The sequence below is a fragment of the Cimex lectularius genome, unplaced genomic scaffold (genome assembly GCF_000648675.2).
Source record: "Cimex lectularius strain Harlan isolate CLEC.00 unplaced genomic scaffold, Clec_2.1 scaffold1, whole genome shotgun sequence".
In the NCBI taxonomy this organism is placed as follows: domain Eukaryota; kingdom Metazoa; phylum Arthropoda; class Insecta; order Hemiptera; family Cimicidae; genus Cimex; species Cimex lectularius.
Genome location: NW_019392813.1, coordinates 5,089,742 through 5,111,424, shown reverse-complemented (window position 1 = coordinate 5,111,424; position 21,683 = coordinate 5,089,742). Strand labels below are relative to the sequence as shown.

At 34.9% G+C, this 21,683-nt stretch overlaps 1 non-coding gene across 1 annotated transcript; it reads left to right on the top strand.

Moving 5' to 3' along the window:
* The first annotated feature begins 4,698 nt into the window (after positions 1–4,698).
* On the top strand, positions 4,699–4,769 carry Trnag-gcc. Its single transcript has one exon. It is a non-coding gene; the product is annotated as a tRNA-Gly (tRNA).
* Positions 4,770–21,683: the final 16,914 nt, after the last annotated feature.

Here is a 21,683-nt window from a genome sequence, read left to right as displayed (position 1 = left end):
ACAAATGGTTGACCAAATCACGCGCCTACCTAACTATAACTGACTTACTTGCTTACAACTTATAATTTACTATTTCTAAGTAGCTTTAGCTCTTTTTCTATATCCTAAACTTATAATATCTACATATTTCAGAAGGTTTGCAATATTCCCCGTTAATATAATGCCAAAAAATAAAAATATAAATAGTTATTGTTGTTACACTTACAATGCAGCGTTGCCTTTCTCATTTCAATAAATAAAAAAATTGAGCACTCGATGAAAAAATTCAATAGGATTAGCATTAGAATTTTCTACTATTATGCTAAATATAATCACAATTTAACAGAATAATTCATATATTGTATTAAATGTTACTATTCTTTAAATTGGGCTTTGTAAATTTCAAGTAATTATCGTGAGATGTGTAGAGTAGTTATACTTTATATGCTGTTCCCCTGTCGTGAAGACTACTTTTCTTTTACATAATTCATCGTAAATGTTTTAAAAATGGTAATATAAGTCTTATTTGTATGAAAATCCGTTTATTTTCTTTTATTTATTACGGACAGATCCGTACAGGATCTGATTATTGCTTATTTTGTGGATTGCTTATCTCTTAATCGTGCTGGATTATTATCTAAGTTATATTTCCTTGGATGTAATACACCAGGTGTATTCACGATGTTTATAAGATGTTAACTCTTGTTAATTAACATAGAGAAATTTCCAGTAAGATCGTGAACGCCCCCTTCCTTTCTTAGCATGTTAAATGTTAATTTTTCCGCAATGCTCCGCGTGGCGACGGGTAGAACCAAAAATAAAGCTATAACAGTCCTTGAAGGTTTGTTCTTGTTTGTTATATTTTTGTTTTGTGTTAAACTGTAAGATGGCAGAAGTTTGTAAAAAAGGCTAAATAATCAACTCTTTCATTCAAAATGCTATTAAGAATATGGTAAGAAATGTATTGGTCTGATTTAATTAATACGTATTTAAGAATAAAAAATGCGTGTAAACAAAAAAAACAGCTGTTAAATTCATGGCTACCATGTTGGTTACCTACGCCATAACGGCTAGCAATGTGACTACACCTTCGACTTAACATCTAACATTGGCCCTGCGTTGTTAGATCTTGATGTTAACTAGCCGATCTCTACACGACTAGTTCATCATTTTTCTCAATCGACCACGACCTAACAGAGTTAAGAGGGGAAACACAAAGATCGTGAATACCCATAATATCAAACTCTAAATAATGAAAAATGTTAAAATTATTGGTTAGTATGTTTTTGGTATCGCAAGAAAATCATTTTTATATAGATTATTTTAAAGAGAGTTGTTCATTCGTATAGGATTATAAAAAAAATCTTTGGGGAGTTTACCCCTGTCGAAAGTTAACAACTCTCTACCGGCAGAACTTATATTACAATTGGATATAACCGGACCACTTTGTCGGTAATAGCGCCGTTGATTATATTTCTTTATGCTCCCTTTATTTCAGAGGGCACTTTGTTGAGTTGTTGGGCTCTTGTTTTTATTCATTACAACCAGGCTAATTACAACTGAATAAATTAAGGTGAAGACGGAGGTGGCTAATGAATTTTTCACGGCCAGAAAAACTTGAAGGCAAAAGGAAAACCTGAAAGCATAACGGTGGAGATGAATTTTCTATGTAGGGGTTTATTTTAGATGTGAATTTGAAAATAGAAACACACTCTAAGACTCATTATATATATACACGAACACATTTACCTGACCCTCTGGAGTAAGAATATTAATTATTATTCTCCTCTTGCGAAATTGTTTAAACCATGATAAACGTTCACAGCAGTTAGAAAATTCCTTACAATATCCGTTACATATATTACACGTGGTGTCCGTATGCAAAACTATTATAGTAATCGTAAAGCTGTTTTGATCATACGGTAAACATCATCAACATATTTTGGAATTTTTCTCAAGGTTTTGGAGAAGAGAGAGAGAAAGAGAGAGAGAGAGAGAGAGTGAGAGTGTGTGTGTGATTAAGTGAGAGAAAACCGTTCATTGCGCAATTTGGCACATTGTGTCATTTATATTATTTTATTTTTCTAATTATATTGCTTACTAAGAGTTATACTTTTATTTTAAATTAAAATTATAGTTTAATTAAACTAAGCAGATTTAATGAGTATAAGTTACCACTTTTACTCTATTTTTGAAAAGTGCACTACATGTACAAGAAATTGAAACAGTTTAGTTTTAAATCCATTACAGTTCGTGGTCCGATTGACCAATTAACTTTTTTCAATTAATTAATCTTTATGAAATTTATTGGTTGCGATAAATAAGTCAGTGTCACGAGCAGGATTCGAACCCACGACCTTCGGTTAAATACGCCGCTGCTCTACCACTTGAGCTACCGTGACTTCGATCCATATTTTTCAAATGTCGTGTAATCTATTTGATTCTCGGCGACAAATGAAATGGCCACGGAGAGCATTCGTGAAGATATACTTCAGTTTAATTATTAAATACATTAGAATTTGTGGTCCAATTGACCAATTAACGTTTTTCAATTAATTAATCTTTATGAAAAGTATTGGTTGGATCGAAAAATTTTTAAACTTTTTTATCATTGCTTATAATCTCATACAAAAAACAATATTGGACAATTTAAACTTACAATTATAACAATCGACCGTTTAGCGAATATCTTAAACAAATAAGGTCATTAACTAATGGATCCGTGCAAATGATTTAGTTGTTATCTCCTATAGAATTGTTCCGACAAAACCATCTGTATTGGAGACAATACAACTGCTTAATCTTGTTAAAGACAGTTCCACCATCTTCAAACATTAGCTGATTAATAAATCAGAAGAAGTACAACACAAAGCGGATAACCTGTTGTCAGCAGACGTTGAGTAATGTAAATATTTTTTTGTTTGCTTTTTGTTTGATGTTTATTTCAAAATTTAACGACTTTTTATCTTTATTCATTCCTACAAATTTACATTAATCCTAATTTAGGCACTCTCAACACGACAGACACGAATGACTTGATGTCCATAAATCCCAGGCCCTGAAGATGATTTCAATGAAGATCGAAACGTTGACTCGATGAAGAAAACGTTTTTCTAAAACCTAGTCACACCAGACTGCATCTCATCATCTCCAAATAATTAATCATAATATTGAGATCATATCCTTATTTTTTCATTCTAGCTTTTGGGAAAAAGTTTTCATCGAAACCGTAAAACTGGATATGGATGTTGTACCGTAATCATTCTTTACTTAATAGGGGATAAGACTTTGCAATATCCTTTAGCTTCCACTTAACGTGTTTTCATACCGGCGGGGAGAAAATCTTCAGAATATTGCTTACACTTTTACGACCGGTGTAAGGGAGAATACCTCAATACTACGTACTAAAACCGGATTATATTTTTTTGTGTCAGGGTCTTTCGTAAAGTACCTTGTTAGATTAAATTTTTCATAAATAAACCTAAGAAAAACACAACATGTAATACTGCAAAATCAACAAGAATGTGCACTTTCTGAATCAATCCCCTGCAGTGAAAGCGTACTCTTATATTAAATACCATCCAAACTATTCATCTATTCAGAGTCAAAATATAAATAAAAAATATATATAGGCTTATTTTTGATTCAAACAAACAAAACGGGTCCGACGGAAATATTTTTCTTCCAACTCACGTGAAGGGCCCGACTAGCATTAGCAACTGAGTATTTTTTTTAAAGAAAGCAAATTTAATAGAACATTCACTCGCAGGCGGCACGAAATACAGCTTACGTATGTGTTCACTTTGTGGGGAGAAAAAAACCGATAAAAGATAGAAAATGGATGGTTTGAGTAAAGACAAAATGATATGTGCCGTAGACATACCATCTACCTGTAAAGTTACGGGTAGCAAATTTAACGAAATGAAAGGGAAAGCGGTATCAGTAACCGGTAACATTATACAAGTGAGGTTAAAATTATACTATAGAGAAAAATCATGAAACCCTTGCTTTTCATTTTTCATTCGAAAAATACCTCACGTTGGCATTCAAAGACTCAAAAAATATGCAGATGTTTCACAAAAATTGCAACTCCATTTGAATGTTTAGAAAAATATGACTATGTATATCATTATTGAAAAGCGTAGCGAGAAAGAGAGAGAGAGAGAGAGAGAGAGAGAGAGAGAGAGAGAGAGAGAGAGAAATGTTTTGTTTATAGACACAGTGATTTCATCAAATTGGACATGCGAGGGTGATAAAGCGTGTTAGAGGGAGCGAGAAAATGATAGAAAAGAAGAAAAATGAGAGGAAGAGAAAACGAGGAAGTGAGAGGGAGAAAGCGAAAAGATGAAGAGTGGTGATGTAACGTTTTATTTTTAGATGCAGAATTATATACAACGTGAGAACTTTAGAAAGAGAGAGGAGAGAGAGGTGAGTGAGAGTGCGAGAGAGGGCGAGTGAGAAAGGAGTCTACGAGTCTATAGAAATTTGGAGTACAATTTGAATTTCGATACAAATGTCACATTGATGATATTGTCCTGGTCAGTTTCCTATTTACACCAGCACACACGTGCTCATTTTTATTTTAGTAATTTCAATTTAGTTGTTAGTCCTTTCGTCAGTGGTTTTAAACTTTGTTTAAAAAAAAACACTTTCACGAAAGTATTAGTTTCAAATGTAATATTTTATTGTTATAAGGTAAACTAGCGTTGAAGTTCGTAAGCATCGGTGGTTCAGTGGTAGAATGCTCGCCTGCCACGCGGGCGGCCCGGGTTCGATTCCCGGCCGATGCAAATTACTTTTTTTCACTTTTCTTTTTTTAGTCAAGTATGTCGTAACAGAAATTTAAAAATGATGATGTATTGTTGATTAAATTTCAATCTTTGACGGTTTTTCTCAGTACATTTTAACCCCTTCCACTTGGAAGACGTCAAATCCAGATTTTCCGTATTTCTGAAAGTGTATTGTTATCTCTAAAATCCTACAAAACCAACATTGATAATCCAAACATTCTGCCAACCTTGTTTTCCTTCATTTTCTGCTGTTTCACGCGCATTTTGTTTTAAACTCCACCCAGAGTCTCGATCTGGTTACTGACTCTCTTTTATATGTATTGTACGTCGATATGCTAAAATGCTAGCCTCTCGTTTGTACCTCAGATTGCCAACTACGGAATTCACAGAACATACGTATACATCACAAGCATCCTGGTCACATTCACTCCCCCAAATCACTCGATATTCGTTGGGTCGGAGTTGAACCTACTTTTCGATATTCCTCCATTCACGCTATTAAATTTCATTCATTGCAATAAATTAAAATAAAGTCAACACAGACACACATAACTACTATATGTATTTAAAAATCTCTATAGCCCTGAGATACCTAATCAGTTATCTGTGCCTGCTGCATTGCCCCAAGACTACGTATAGATTCGACAATATGCCAAAATATTTTCCCTAAATGTCTTCTTCTACAATTGAAAAGTGCTCCCCGCTGTTCTGAACATGCATTAATTTCTCAATTTGTAGTTTTTGTGCATATGCAATAAATTAAAACAAAATTAATTTACGATAGTCTAAAGTAGCTGTGCTATTCATAATACATTTAAACAAGAAAAAGCATTTTGTTAATTATAACGGCTCAGATAATCTGTTAATTACATTACATTAATTTCTAAATAAGTCTTATTTAGAATAAAAAATAATTAATAGAAGGAAGCTAGACTATTCAATTAACATTCACTTTTACAGTTATAGTATCGGAAAACGGAACTGAAAATGGTAGTTAATAATTTCATTTATCTGATACTAAAACAAACGTAAATATTTTAGGAGTTATGAGGACAAAAGTACGGTCATCAACAGGCTAATTTTTCTTTTATAATATAAATCGGTCTCTTATAAAATTTTAATTTTCAAGAGTTCACTGAATGTAATTTTGTTTGTTATTGTCCGAAGATTATAATTTCCTAACTATAACATATTTTGTTGATAGAATTCTGAAAACGTAATTTCGATTCGACGTTGTTGAGCATTGTTTTCCCCCTTTGTTTTTGTTTGGCGGATGAAACAAAACAACAGAGTGAAAGTTTGAATATTAGTATTGGGATTGTTTTTCCCTCCCAAGCTTTAATCAATTTGGCAGCCCGTAGATATTTGTTTGCATAATTGAAACTAAATCCTCTTTTGTAATCCTTTAATATCCACCAATTAGCGGGGTTTATCAATAATAAAAGTACATAATTCATTCAAGCGTTCAGGGCTCCAGGTGACCCAGGGGGGAAACGCGGGACGAGAAAGAGAAAAAACACCTCAGAAATAACAACAATATTAAATCGGCCTGTTTGAAAACTCCAGAAGGTCCGGGCAATAAAATGAATCGTTAATATGGAGATACCAGCACCCCGCTGCTGCGGCATAATGGAAATCTCTGGATACTGGACATTTATTTGGCCCCTGCTGGGACTCGCCCGAAACATTCAGTTTTCGCTACCTTCATTCTTTTTCACATAATCTCTCAGGCCATTTTGGGAATGCCCGAAATTTTTCGTCCTAAATAGAACACATATAGAAAGACGTTTACGACTCTCACATTTCTTAAATGGTAAATACTAAATTTTTTTATCTTGGACATTTTTCGCGGAAAGTATTAATTTGTAGAACTCTTCTTAGTTAATCAAGCTTGTTTCTTTAATCAATTGCGGAAATTATTAATTTGTAGAACTCTTCTTAGTTAATCAAGCTTGTTTCTTTAATCAATTGCGGAAATTATTAATTTGTAGAACTCTTCTTAGTTAATCAAGCTTGTTTCTTTAATCAATTCCATTTTCCATCAACTGAACACATTCAATAACATTTTCCATTTAATTAATTAATAAAATTGATGTAGGTAAGCTCCATTTACTTTCAACTTATAAACACAACATTCGCCTGATCAGCAACTAAAAAGATATTAATCTCTTTTAATCAAAGCACGTTGTCAAAGTTGATCATTAATTTTAGTGATTTACAAATTAAAGAAGACTTCATTAGCGCTTTATGTGTAAGATATTGATGAAGGTTGGGGAAAAATTACGAAAAGTAGGCCTCCAGTTTCTTCAATTGCAGCTTTTAATTTTGGAATCGTTGATGTATTTTTTTTCTACAAGAATTTGGTAGGTAATTATTTTGATATTGTATACTAAATGAAAGTCTGTTTCAGTTTTACAATTCGCTCCATTTTAATCTTCCCTGTGACAGTGAAAACATTTCCATTAATTAATAACAAAGTTCAAATCGAATATCCAAAAGACACAATCATGCTTAAATTAATCAATGTTTAATTATTGCTCGTCCTCTCCGTTCATTGGTTTTCCCAAGTTATTTATTATTAAAATGCATGTCTACCCTGATATAAAATTGGTTTTATTTGTGTGTACTGCATTGTGTTATTTTACAGTTTCAATCAAGTTCGATTTTAGAATTATTTGTAAGCAAACTATCTTCCTGAATCTTTTACAACATACACCGAAGTATTGTATGATTTCGATCTTTCGAAAAGTATTCCTTATTTTTTAAATCGTTCAGCAATTAATTTGTAGTATTCCAAGGAAAATAAAACAAAAAAATTGACTATAATAAACCAAGCCGATTTTGAGAAAATGTTATCCTAAAAGGCAACATTTGACCACTATTTGAACAAATAAATTAACTTAAAAAATTGGTGAAATATGATCAATTTTACATATTTGATTCACCAATAAAACGTATATAATCTTCTAACTATTTTAAAATATTTGTGGAGTTACAATAAAAACAATACCTTACATAAATATACTGATGGAAAAAATAAACGCACTACACATAAATTTTATTGTATTTAGGTTTATTCATATTTTGTACACCAAAAATAGGTTTGATTGTGAAAATAATACATTTAAAAAGGAAATGTTTATTACCATTCTGTTGTTAACGGGTTAGGATCTGGTTTAGCCGTCGTTCTTGTAGGTTAATTGGCCTCAATTGTGTTCGATTGAGTTCAAAACTGCAATTCGATCTGGTCACACCAAGCACTCAATTCCAACCTCATTCAGGTAGTCATCCACCACGTGCTCTATGGACCTGGCATTATCCTGCTTATCTCGCCGATGTGGGGACCAAATGGCATTACATGTTCTTCGAATGTCTTGTACCTCTATGAAATAGATCTTCCTCGCTCAACAATCAATTCAGAGCGGGCCTCCAAGGAAATACACCCAAGAACATTAATGACCCCCACGAAATTCCAACTGAGGACCATATAGCATGGGGTTTACCTTTCTGCTTACCATATGAAACCATGTAAATATTTTAGGCCAACTCTCACGTCATCTATAAAGAGAACTCGTCCCCAATCTTCCAATGCTTTACTCACATGTTCCCGTCCGAATTAAAGCCCGTCCATTTTCTGAGCTGGGGTAAGAAAGTAAGAAAAGGAAAGTGCCTGGCCCTGAGGTTATTTTTATTTTCATTGAGTCTTCTTCTTATAGTCCTTGATGAAATAAAAAAATTTCGGACTTGTCTTATCAGATTTCTTATCTCATTTCCCGTAATGCTGCGGTTTCGCAGAGTCTAGATGACGGATGAATCTATCATCTCTCTCGTCTGTACACCCAGTCGACCTTGTCATGGCCTTGTTGACCCCCCACGAAACCCTGTGGCTCTGAAGCGTCGAAAAACCTCCAGGGAATGTTTTGACCCTGATACTGAAATACCCTCTCAAAAGTTAGATTGGAGCCATTGAAGAAGGTTTAAGAATAGGAATAATCCATTATATTTAGTGGCCTATTGATCACATTATTTCCCCCAATTAATTAATCATTTTACGTAAGGCTTTGGCTGAAATGAATAAGTCACGAGCGGGATTCGAACCCACGCCCTTCGTCTATAGGAATAATATCAAACCAAATCAACGAAGGAAAAATATTAACTGAAAGCGATCATTAGGCGTAGCAGAATGGATTCAAATTCAAATTAGATCTATTTTGTTGCGTTCAATACGTTTATATTGATTAGTTTGGTCATAATCATTTTAAATTATAATATGGCCCAATATGAATCTACGTTGACTGTTTTGTAAAAATCGCCTAAACCATATTTGTTTTATTCAACGAGTATCTGTCAGATATATAAAGTAAAGAACCGCCTCATTTTGCTATGAGTTTTCCCATATTATGATTGCGGTACGATGCGTTTAGGGGTTGGGGTTGGTATAGGCTCCATATCACCCCAAAAAGGGCCGATACGACCTAGCAAGTTTTAATAACCAAGTGGCCATAACTCTAGCCAGAAGCGCTCTCCCAGCAATTATAGTAACAGTAATGAATCATACGGATTTGTCGAGGTATACAAAGCAATAGCTGTCGAACATTGATCAATTTCAACTCGAGACAACGGTCCTTCGCCGTTTCAAACGCTCCGGATTCATATGCCGTTCACTTAGCAGTGGCAATCATTCTTTTTTAATGTTTGCATTTACGATCTCGTCATTTCCTTCATGTCATAAAACGTGGAAGTTTTAGATTAAAGCCTTTTATGAGGAAGAGACGGGATGAAAATACAAATTCCGAAAATTATGCCACTTCTTATTTTGAAATGCACTATGTTAACTAATTTCAAAAATACTTATTTTACATGTTTGTCCTTTTAACATAAAATTTTACCCTTTTTGATAAAATGGAAGAGAAACATTTTATGTAGTGCACGATCTCGTCAATTCCACGTAAATATTCATACAGAATTGTTGTTTCTGTCTAAATATTTATCTGTCAATCTGATCATAACAATATAATTTTATGTACATGTTTTTCTTTCTACAAATATCTACCTGATGGGCTGTAGATAGGAATTTATATCGAATTTATCATCCTGTCCATCTAATTTCGCTGTTAGTTTCCTGTCAGACACAATCGGCATTATTAGGAAAACATTTTTATATATGCTTATTTTTCCCTTTTCGAAGATTTTGTTGATATCATGAAATCTTTTGTACATAATGAATTTCGTACGTAATATTTCACCTATACAGTAAGTTATTGTAGGTTTGTTTTTAATTGTGATGATACATTTAAACATTTATTACGCAAAGGAGGAGGACTTGGACAGCAATTTTAGATTTAGAAAAAGTTTAGATATCAACTAATTTGTGGCACTATTCGTCGCCTCAATACAAGCTATGGGAAAGAAATGTTTATAAAAACAACAATAGCTAAGATGATGAAGAGTCAACTGACTGCACAAATTAGAGATGTCACAGTTTCGACATAAATTCGACGCCGCTGCTCTAGCACTTAATCTATCGTGACTTCGATCCACTCGGACACTAACTTCACATCTCAACCCCATCTTTTTGATTTTTCCCTCCTTTTTGCCATTTTTCAAATGTCGTGCAATCTATTTGATTCTCGGCGACAAATGAAATGGCCACAGAGAGCTTTAGTGAAGTATACTTCATTTTGCTTATTACATTTTATTAGGTTTCGTGGTCCGCTTGACCAAATAAATTCTTTTCAATTCATTAAGTTTGTGGTTGAGATAAAAAATTCAGTGTCACAAGCGGGACTCGAACCCACGACCTTCGGGTATATACTACGGCTATATCTACAATCTTGAATAATAATTATTTTTTAAGTAAAAAGAATTTGTTTTATTATTTACATCTAAACTGGCATTTCAAGCCAAAAAGAAATAACGGCGGTTGTTCTATCCAGTCCCACCTTTTCTGGTTGTATGCAAACACGTGCAGAAAGGCTTCCCTTTCGGCATATCCTTTTCAACAGGCACGGCCGACATCAGGTGAGCTTTATGCAATGAGAAAGGGGGAAAGGGAAGCTGAGTAGAAATTAATTTTAAATCACATTACCCAGCGTACTATGTTTGTTCATTAGAGGGGGGGATTGAGCTGGGGAGAAAAGAGCCTCCTTTGTAAGCCGGTGTCCCCTGCAGCGATTTTGCCCCGGGCCGCTGACCTAGTCCGTACACTTCATCAATCTCGTTTTGTTTTCATAACGAAGTGCCCCAGACCCAAAGCATCCTGTTATCAAACTGAAAAAAAATTAAGTGGTAAAAAGTTGAAAATTGAAAGACAACAAATCACCCTTCCTCTTCGGCGCCACCTGACCTCACCCGTCAAATGAGAGGTAAATATTTGCGTTCAAAGTTTTTTCTTTTATATTTTTCCTCCGGAAAAAAAATCTTTCCAGAATATATAAAAGGTAAAGCTAAAACCATTTCCTTTTCCCGGATTTGTAAAACTCATTTCTTGTAGAGAGATGAAAGAAATTTTTATTTGTATTAATATTCTCGCTTGAAACCTTGCCATCAAAAATTAAAGTTAAAAAAACTGCAAAAGAACCAAAAAGATTTCGATATAATGATGGATGTACAGATAATTTCAGGATTCCCATTGTAGGTAAATATATTTAACAAAAATCCTTTCACTCACATACATACACAAATTTAATTTTTCCATTGTTATTGACGTGTCTTATCTTGTGAGGAATAATTTATAAAAGTAATTGATTATTTTAATTATTATCTACTAATATTTGTGAATCAATACAGAAAAGTGGAAAAATCATCAAATACGTACATTGGCATTTGTAACATTGTACTTGGCAACGAAAACGTTCAGAAGAACAAAACATCGCAACCAACACCAGGAAAATACAAAAAACCAACAACGCACAAATAATAACTGACAATGGAAATAACCGCCACCAAGACCGACCAACGAGCACGGAGACCACGCCCCCTAACGCAACGCCCCCAGCGACAAGCGACGGACGCAATACTATATAAACCCCACTCAGACTAAATGACAGACAGTTTTTCACTGAAGATGGCGTAATGCCGAAACGCCTTTGAATAACTCAAACAAAAAACCCGCGAGTGAAGACAGACCCAGTAGTGCCCGTGTGCCGGTTCAACATGAGTTCGCCAACTCGCAGACCAAACCCCATCATCTACTATAACAAGCATAACGTAATGTTTGTAAATCCCAGGCCCTGAAGATGATCTCAATAAAGATCGAAACATTGGCACGATAAAGGAAATGTTTTTCTGAAACCTACATCACACCAGACCGCATCTCACGATTTCTGAGTAATTATTATTGTGGTTTTAGTTTGCGTTTACATGATTTTCACGACTGGGAGTTACACGAGGCGAACAAATTCATTGAATGCCAGAATCACTACAAAATCAGATTTTACTTACATCTGTTTATATACATTAATAACTTGATGGATGGTACTCAGATAAAAAGAGTTAAGAGAGTCAAACCTTAGTAGATCTAAAAGCCCGTTTAAGATATATTTCTCATTACAAAACACCGTAGTCGGACCACCAATCATGGATTATAAAGAAATGGAAAAACGCTCTATCCACCCATGAGACGAGAGGGGCCCATAACAGTCCAGAAAACCGTGAACGAGTCTGGAGAAGGGGCACAGTCAATCACGTGGAAAATTTAGAAGGGGTCTACTATCCCGGGGCGGCATATCTTTGAAAAGAACTGGTACCAATCCCAAAGACGGCCTTATATGCATTAATTTATGAGGAGATGATCCTACAAGATCATGTAGTGACGTATTCTTATGTTCTAAACCATTGCATATGGATAATAATACTCGGTCAGATAAGGGCTGGTTCTGAATAAACATCACAGCTATCCAGATCCTTGAGTGTCCAGCAATAAGTCGGAACTTTAACCTAATCGTACACGATTGTAACAATCTCAGGAGAACTGTTCGACCACCTGATCAACTCCCTATTTCCCTTCAATCAGCAAATGGAGGTTATATTGGAATAATGAGGACATCTTACCCAGGGAGTTTTTACAAAAACGTTTCGTGGTTATGCCGAAAAAGTTAACCGGTAATTCTAGCCAGAGAAAGCCTTGTTATTAAATAAAATCGTAAAAAATAACAATGATTGTTTACCATGTTCAAGGTTGACTGTATTTCTCGATATTTATTACACATTTTAAATTACATAAGTGTTATTATTTAGAATGAATATTTTAAAAGAAGCTGGTTTGTTACAAAACAAGAGATGAATTCAAATCATATTTCTTGGGTTTATTTTCAGAAACTAGACAACCATTAAATTCGTTTTATGATTGATGGTTGTCTATTCTGAAAAGAAACCCAAGAAATATAAAACGTCAACAACCGAAAAAGAATAGAAAATTACAAATCATTTTTGATTGACCATTTATTGGTTTATTATCGTTTTTTTGGGCAATATTTATAAAGTTTGGAAAATCTCATTAAACTCTAAAATAATGTAAATTTTAGTAAATTGTTTATTAATAAAATATGAATTGCTACTTATGCATTAAATTTTGCCAGAGTTTTCCTTTGCTTGTTACTCTTTCAAGTTTTCCGGCTCAATGTAAAAGTTTTTAATCGAGAAAACATGAGGAATTCTGTGAAGTAAAACGTATAAATGTCAAATCAACGGGGGCATGTGAAAGAGTAAAAACCAGTAATAAAAACTTTAGTGAATTTGCAAAACAAATTTAAAAAGCTTTTAAGGAAATTGTCCAATCAATCCTCAATATTATAACAATATTTTTAACAAGGTGGAGCTTATCTCGAAGGATAAGCTAATCCCCTACCGCAGGCTCGGGCAGTGCGAGCTGAGCTACGAAAGGACGAGGAAGGACTCTCTTTCAATTTTGCTTGAAGGCACTTGCTCTTTTTTATGTAAATGGCAAGGAGAGTGCGTATGTCATAGATCACATATTTTTACCTTTATTTTTTCAAATCTAAATACATTATTTTTTTGAAGGCTCTGTTATAATTTATTTGGATCAGGTCCCAATTTTTGTCTTTTCCGTTTAATTTAATTGAGTTTGTGACACAAGTATTTTTTCTTATTTTTATTTAACACTCTCAAGGAAACGAGTTTGCATCGTGTGAAGGGGATTCACGCTGAAACTTAATAAATATTGGTACCAGAGCTCGTTAAAATATTTTATATTAAAAAATTTCAAATCCTCTTTTACACATTTGTTAACTTTCTATCTTGTCTTGAATTCAATGAGAAAACAATAATAAATAAATAGGTAAATAAATAAATAATATTTTTAAGAAATTGCGCAGACAATTTAGAACAAAGGTTGGCTTTCTGACATACATCTTCAACGGTGTGCTAAGTACAACATACTTCCCAATAAAATGGAAATATCCCACAGTTTAAATGATCCCAAAACTCATAAAACGTACCAGATATTCAATCTCCTACCACTGAGTTAGGCTCCTTCCTTTCCCCGGCAAAACACATGAAAAGCTTTCACTAAAAGATTTATATCAATAGCTGAACCTGAAATCCTATTTCACCACGAAAGTTTGGTTTCTGCTCGTTTCGCTCTGTTACACCACAGGTGCATTGTAAACACTATATTATCCTCTCTTAAAGTGAAGTAGCATTAAATGACACTCTTTCTTGATGTGTACCAAAGGTAGAAAAAATGTAGTGAAGCTCGAGTGTCTTTCTCAATGTGGCTCAAGCGTTCGAGTGGGTATGGCAGTCTTCTTTGCTGTTAAAGTTCTAAAGGACTTCCTTCCTCTTACCTTTTAATATTAAAATCATATCTGACAGACCGGTACAGCATCATCGCTTGAGGGGCTGCCTTGTCTTCGTATATTCCCATTAAAGCGGATGTCCTCCAGGGCAGCATCCTAAGACCCTTTCTATTCACAATATACAAAGCCGACATTGTTTTCCCAAACAATACAGGTGCTGAGGATCCAGCCATCCTGTTATCTAATCCTGATCCTCCTCTAGCTATCATTACACCCAACTCCGTTTAAATGTTATTCAGTTTTGGTCTCGCAAATGTAGAATATAAATTAACGAAATGAAATTCACCCACGTCAACTTTACACTCAGAAAATCCAAATGTGCTACAGCTTATTTCAGTGGGAAACCCATTCCAACCTCAGATATTGTGCTCTGCTGTCTGGGACAATGCATTGACAATCCCCATACATGTCAAAAAAAAGACAGGAAACTAGCCTGGAAAAAAATTAATCCTTAGATTACTCGAACATCGATCTAACTTACACGGTACTTACAAACTCTTTATATACAAGACCCTACTGGAACCGATATGGACAAACTTGAAATTTAAGTTTGAGAATCAACGGAGAAATCCATTTCCTACAAAATGCAATCCATACAATGAAAAATATTACACTATTCCTTCTACGTTTCAAACCTGATAATCTATGTACATTGACCTTTGTTCCCTTGACATTGTTAAATCACGATACCAAAATTTTCACAAAAATTTAATCCATCACCTCACTCTACTTCTCCTTTCTGCTTTCTTGTCCCAGCATATCTGGAAAGCCACACGTTCTTTGAAAATGTTTTGCCCGAGAAATCTTTTGAGAGATTAATGAAACTGACGGAGTGCTCGTGCTGGAGGACTTCTCCTATCATGTGTAACATGCTAGATTGTCACTATGTCTGTTAAGAAGCTCACGAGTTGGAAGTTACTGTAAACTAAGTATTGGTACAATTTTTTATAATCGCACACTTCCTTAACTTCCTCCAACATTAAATTTTGAATACTCAGTTTTCCGATATATTTGAATGCAAATAGTAGTTTAACAATTACTTTTATTTCAAAAACACCGGCACCCTGAGGGTTTATATGACCTCTGCTGTTGCGAACCCTCGTTAAAAAAAAAAAAAAAAAAAAAAAAAAATTACTTTTACTGTATTTCTCGTGGATGATAGCATATTTTTTTAATCACTTATTCCTACTCGTTTTTGTATCATTTGTACAATTGCTGAAAAACTTGACGGACTATGATCAATTTGCAACTCAGATACTCGAGTTTTCTCTGAAATTGCGATGTGTGGAAAACAAAATAAAACGCCGTATCTTTACAACCGATCATGAGAGAGGGAGAATAATTACAGTTTAAGAAAATACAATGTTTATGAGGCAGTCAATTCGAAGGCCTTCGTTTGAAGAGTCAATTTCTTGTATTGCTCCCAACAATTCAGTTATGAAAAATTCCCTCCACCACTGTTCCCTTTCTCCGTGCCTTTTACCTTTACGCCTTTTACATTGCGCCTTCAAGAGATCCTCCAATCTGCCGCAACGTTTCGCAGTATATCCTGGAATTACTGTTTTCCGATCTATTGACTTTCTGTATGGGTATGTGAGTGTACTTTCAAACCCCTTAGGTTCTCCAGCGTGCCGTGAAATTAAAAAGAATAACATATAGCTTTTGAGGAAAGTAAATAAGACTTGTATTGTTTTGTTTGTTTACTTTTCCCTTTAAATCCTTAATAGCACCTTATGACCTTTATTTTAACTTCAAAATATTTCACTACACAAATTTTTTTAACAAAATATAATGTCCTAATCTTTTTCTTCCTATTGCTGCTGAGCTTATTTTGGTAATTTCACTTTTATTGACTGATTAATTCATCTTGTTGGACGCAATCAGCCTTGAGTAAAATGTCTAGACAAATCAAACGATTCCATACGGAAAGTGAAACCCGAGGAAACCAGTGTTATTATGTAATGTAAAATATATATGTCATTGTGTTGTTATTATTACACAGCTAATAATTTTCAATTGTTTTCGGTGTGAAAGTTTACAAACGTGCATATATTTTTTTAGTAAAACAAGAGATACAGTCATTTTCACCATAATATATTCAACCATAAATATAGTTCAGATAATTGCAAACAGGTTATGACGATGAACGTGTTTTTATTTCAAATAAATGTTTATGTTGCCGAGTGCCAACGTTTGATTAAATTACGAACCGGAGTAAACAAAAATCATTTATGAACTAAAATAAAAATAAGTACATCGACCTGGAAGGCAATTAATTTTGAGTAAAATTGATTTTGCTGTTCTATCAATAGGCAACAAATAATTTATCATTTATTTTTATTCTACGTAAAAATAATTCGTGATTTAGTGGATCGAACGTAAATATATGTAAGGATAAAGTAACGTGAGAGAAAATAGACAGGTACGGATAGATATAGAGATAATAAGATAGATAGACAGATGACAAAGAGGTAGATAGAAGAGAGAGAGAGAAAGAGCGAGAGAGTATATTTACATGTACACAGCATGTACATAGAGATACATAAAAACAGGGTGAGCGAATTAATGAACGTAGCCAATGAGTGAGAGAGAGAGAGAGAGAGAGAGAGAGAGAGAGAGAGAGAGACAGACAGAAGACAGACAAACAGGCGCAGACAGGCGGAGGGAATGGAAGAGATAGAAAGAGAGATTGGGAGAGTCAGAACTCATTTCAATAAGATTATAAATGATTATATCATCAGTAAGAAGAAATTAAGAAGAACAAGACGAGCGCATCATCGTGTGGGGCAAAAGGGAGACATCTGAGAAGAAATGTAAAATATTTTTAATTAATTTGAAATTAAAATAAATAAAATGAGGAATGTATCGGTGGTGAAAAAAGAAACCATCAGCCATTTGTAAAGTTCACTTTAATTATATTCTTAAGCTCCTATCCAGATGAATTAGCTTAAAGTGAACCAAGGCATGATAAGTGGTTATTTGTTTATAAAAACAAACCAATTTTGCGGAAACTAATATAAAACGAAAATGTGGGAACAAAAACCGCACGGAAAAACTTGGATTTAATAACATTCTTAAAACCTCAGATTTATGAAAAACTCACGTAAACCCTCACTCTAAACGAATTCCTAGCTGTTCTAAATCCCTTTATCCACTTTTCAATTTTTTTCACAGAAGTAAGGCATTGCCGGCGAAAAGGATGATTAGCATTTAAAACGATGATTCAAAAGGCTTTTATAACGCCGTTAGGACCCCTTCTCAACCCCCAGACACTTTGAGAAAAATCTTCTTTTCTCGTTCCACCCAAGGCTCCATCGCACAGGGCGGATGGGTATGGGTTTTTTATCCACTTTACCCAGATTCACCCCGAGGCTTTATCATTACAATGGTGACGATGATTTTTCCGGGATGAAACTAAATGATGAAGAGATCGTTGATGGATTGGATCTGCGTTCCGATCCGAATCTTGCCAAAGTTTTAATAAATACAACATACCGACCAATATATGACAGCCAAACCATAATAACCATCCCTAACCAAAATAATTCAGGTATAAATTGAATCCAATGATGTAAAATTCAGCAAAACTTACTATGTGCACACCGTTCTGCCTGCCCAACTTGATCCAATAGACTAATTGTTTAATTCTAAACTTTGAGAAAAGTAGGCTCGTTTTCTTTTTCCGTTTTTTGAGTCTATGCAATCAAAAATATCTTTTTCTATAAATACGTAATAACAAGCGAGCTTGGAGAGGGACATAAAATAGGTCTTTCCTCCTCTAGCCTATCGGCTACCGGTATTCGTCCCAACGTTTGTCACGAACAAAGAGTTAACTTTCTTTGAAGTAGTTCAAAAGATGTTATCCCGTTTGTGTTCAAACGAAACGAGCTCCCCTTTTATATCTATATCACAATATAAGTCCTTATACACAACGTAACTAAAGGAAAGGACAGAGTTAGACTATTGACAAGAGCAGAACCTGGATATTTTAGACGAAAAACTCGTATTCTAACCAACCCTTATAAAAAGATTCTTCTTGTCGTCATTAACTTACAATCTGGCACAAAATTGGAGGAGCAATCTTATTTGAGACCTAAATACTGAATTTTAACGTTGATATTTATTATTATTTGGTTTGTTAGTACTGACATTTTATAATTTCAATTAAAATCTCAGCTCATCCTTTTTGTTCTTCAAAGATATTCTAGTATAAGTTTTATCTTCGTTGCTGTTTTTAATCGTTGTATGTTTTTGAAGATGATATTTATTCTTCTGTCAGACTTTCCTTTTTATCTAGCTACTCATCACCTCTTCTCTATCTATCTATCTACCTACCTCCGTACCTAATTATCTATTTATCTATCCATCTAGAGTAGATGTAGATGCAATAGTCGGAGTGTAATATACTGTGCCCTTTAAGAGCCGTTGTATCCCCCGTTCTCTGCCTAGAGTACACCAATGATTCCTATTTCATCAAGGAATTGATTAGTAGGCCTGGTTTCAATGGTTGAATCCCTTCAAAGGTCATGTTGTACATCCCAAATCCTCCTGCGGGCAATTGTAGCACCGCAGTTTGTTAGCAGGTTTGTTGGTGTCTCCTCTGCCTCTTTGCAGAATCTCCATGTGCCGTATTGGATTATTCCAATCTTCTTTAAATGTTCATTTAGCGTGCAGTGTCCTGTTAAGATTCGTAGTTCATTCCTGCTTCAATTGACACATTCTGTAACAACTTTCCTTCCGAAATTTGTTAGGAGAATCTTGGATTGTCTGTGTCCAATGAGTGAATTCAATTATTTCTTCATTTTCTTTTTGTTCTTCTATCTGAGTTACTCATTGATAGTGTGGGTTCCTATGCCACAGAAGGGATCGGGTCCTATCAGCGGTGTAGCATCCCCTTTCCCTTCAAGGGTGTCCGCTTTCTCGTTGCCTTCCACCCCCATGTGTCCTGGGGCCCAGCAGAAGCTGACTTCGTTCTCCGTACCTAATAAGTTCAATTTAGTTTTGCAGTAAAACACTATCTTTGAACTAATGATATTTGAGAGTGCTTTGATAGCTGCTTGACTATCTGACATGATAGGTATGTTCTTGTTTTTGTACCCTTTACTCAAATTGAATTGAGTACATCTCTCGATTGCGTAAATCTCAGCTTGGAAGATACTGGTGTATTTTCCTATGGGTTTTGAGATTTGGTTTCAGGACAGAATATTCCTACTCCTGTTCCTTTTATTACTTTCTAGATCCATGTGTGTACCAGAAGATGGTGCCATTCTTACAGGAGGTTTTCCTCTCGTTCCCATTCTTTTTTGGTACCTTGTTTTATTTGGAAGTTTCGATTAAATTCAAACATCCTATTCATGTCGTCTCTTGGAGCCATGATTGGATGATATTTCATTATTTTGTTGCTGCCTCTCCATTTTAGTTTTATTTTTGTTCGAGCTTACTCTTTAATATTACTAATGATAGTTTTCTGTGCTGTCCACATTACTATGTGGTGTAGGGGGATTAATCCCAATATTTCTTTCATACTATTGTGGGACATGTTCTCATTGCTCCCCTTATCCATCTATCTGACTCTATGTTTTATGTTCTTAGGTGTATGATGTTTCCTTAAATTTTCTTGGTGTTTTATAGAGTACCTCTTTCTTTTCTGTTTCTTTAACTCCGCTATCTCATTCTCTCTCTCTCTCATTCTCTCTCTCTCTCTCTCTCTCTCTCTCCCTCTCGTTCTCTCTCTCGCTTTCTTTCTTTCTTTCTTTATATATATATATCTTTTTCCCAGGTTCCCTCTCTTCTTCGCTGTATCCCTCTTTCTCTCCTAGTAGTATAAGTTTTATCTTCGTTGCTATTTTTAATCGTTGTATTTTTGAGGGGAGTTTTATTCTTCTGTCAGACTTTTGTTTCTATCTAGCTACTCATCTCTCTCTTCTCTATCTATCTATCTACCTTCCTAAGTACCTAATTATCTACTTATCTATCCATCTATCTCACTCTATATTTTGCGTTCTTAGTTGTATGATGTTTCTGTAAATTTTTTTTTGAGTTTTATATAGTACTTCACTCTTTTCTGTTCCTTTAATTACAATATCTCATTCTCTTTCTCTCTCTCTCTCTTTCTCTCTCTTTCTCTCTCTCTCTCTCTCTCTCTCTCTCTCTCTCTCCCTCTCGTTCTCTCTCTCGCTCTTCTTCGCTCTATCCCTTTCTCATTCCTACCTTCTTTTTTATGTGCGATTTTAATGACTATTTTATATTAAGCCAAAAGGTAATAATTTTTTCACGTTTTTTCATTCAATTTCATGCACTCTCTTTGTGCATATTTATGTTTTCTTCCTAGAAGCTCCATATATTCGTGCATATCGATTTATTAAAGTCATATGTCCCTTGTCAAATTACACATTTATTAAGCTTTCTATTCGATAATAGTTCATATAAATAATTTACATATTCCTTTATTATTCTCTTATTCGTTAAACCGCAAATGCAAAGATGTCGAGTACAAGTTTTTGGTTTCATTCACGGCGTTATTAGGCGTTATTATTCAATATAAAGTTGTACACGAGAGTCTCTACTTATATTATCTTCCTGAGGCTGTCGTGGCAAGCATCGTGTTCTCGAATTGAATTCCACGTGGAAGGATGTGGGAAATGAGACAGGTAACACATGGGGCCCGGCGGTGAGCCTCCCTCGAGCCCGGCTAATACAACCGATCTCCCGAAGCGCCTCAGCACATAATGAGGGGGTCGCTGATGTATTCCCGCAAGACGGTGCTAGAGAGCTGCGGTTATGTATTTGTATATGAATTATGTATCGGCTGCCTAGTGAGAGAGCCATTATCCTAATGGATATTGTCCAACCGGCAGGAGAGGAGGGGCTTGTACAGAAACTTCAACAATACCCCACCTCCACGGGCGTCCTACTTGCCTGGATTAGTTGGTACCGCAAACTGTTGTTCAGTGCAACTGTTTCACTCGCACACAGACGCACAACTTGGAAAAGTTGTTTCGCCCGAGCTAAATATTGAATTATTTACGTAGTTTTTCCCTTCTTGCCACTCGACCAACTCCCTTTCCCAAAAACTTTCTCCTGGCATTCATTTTTT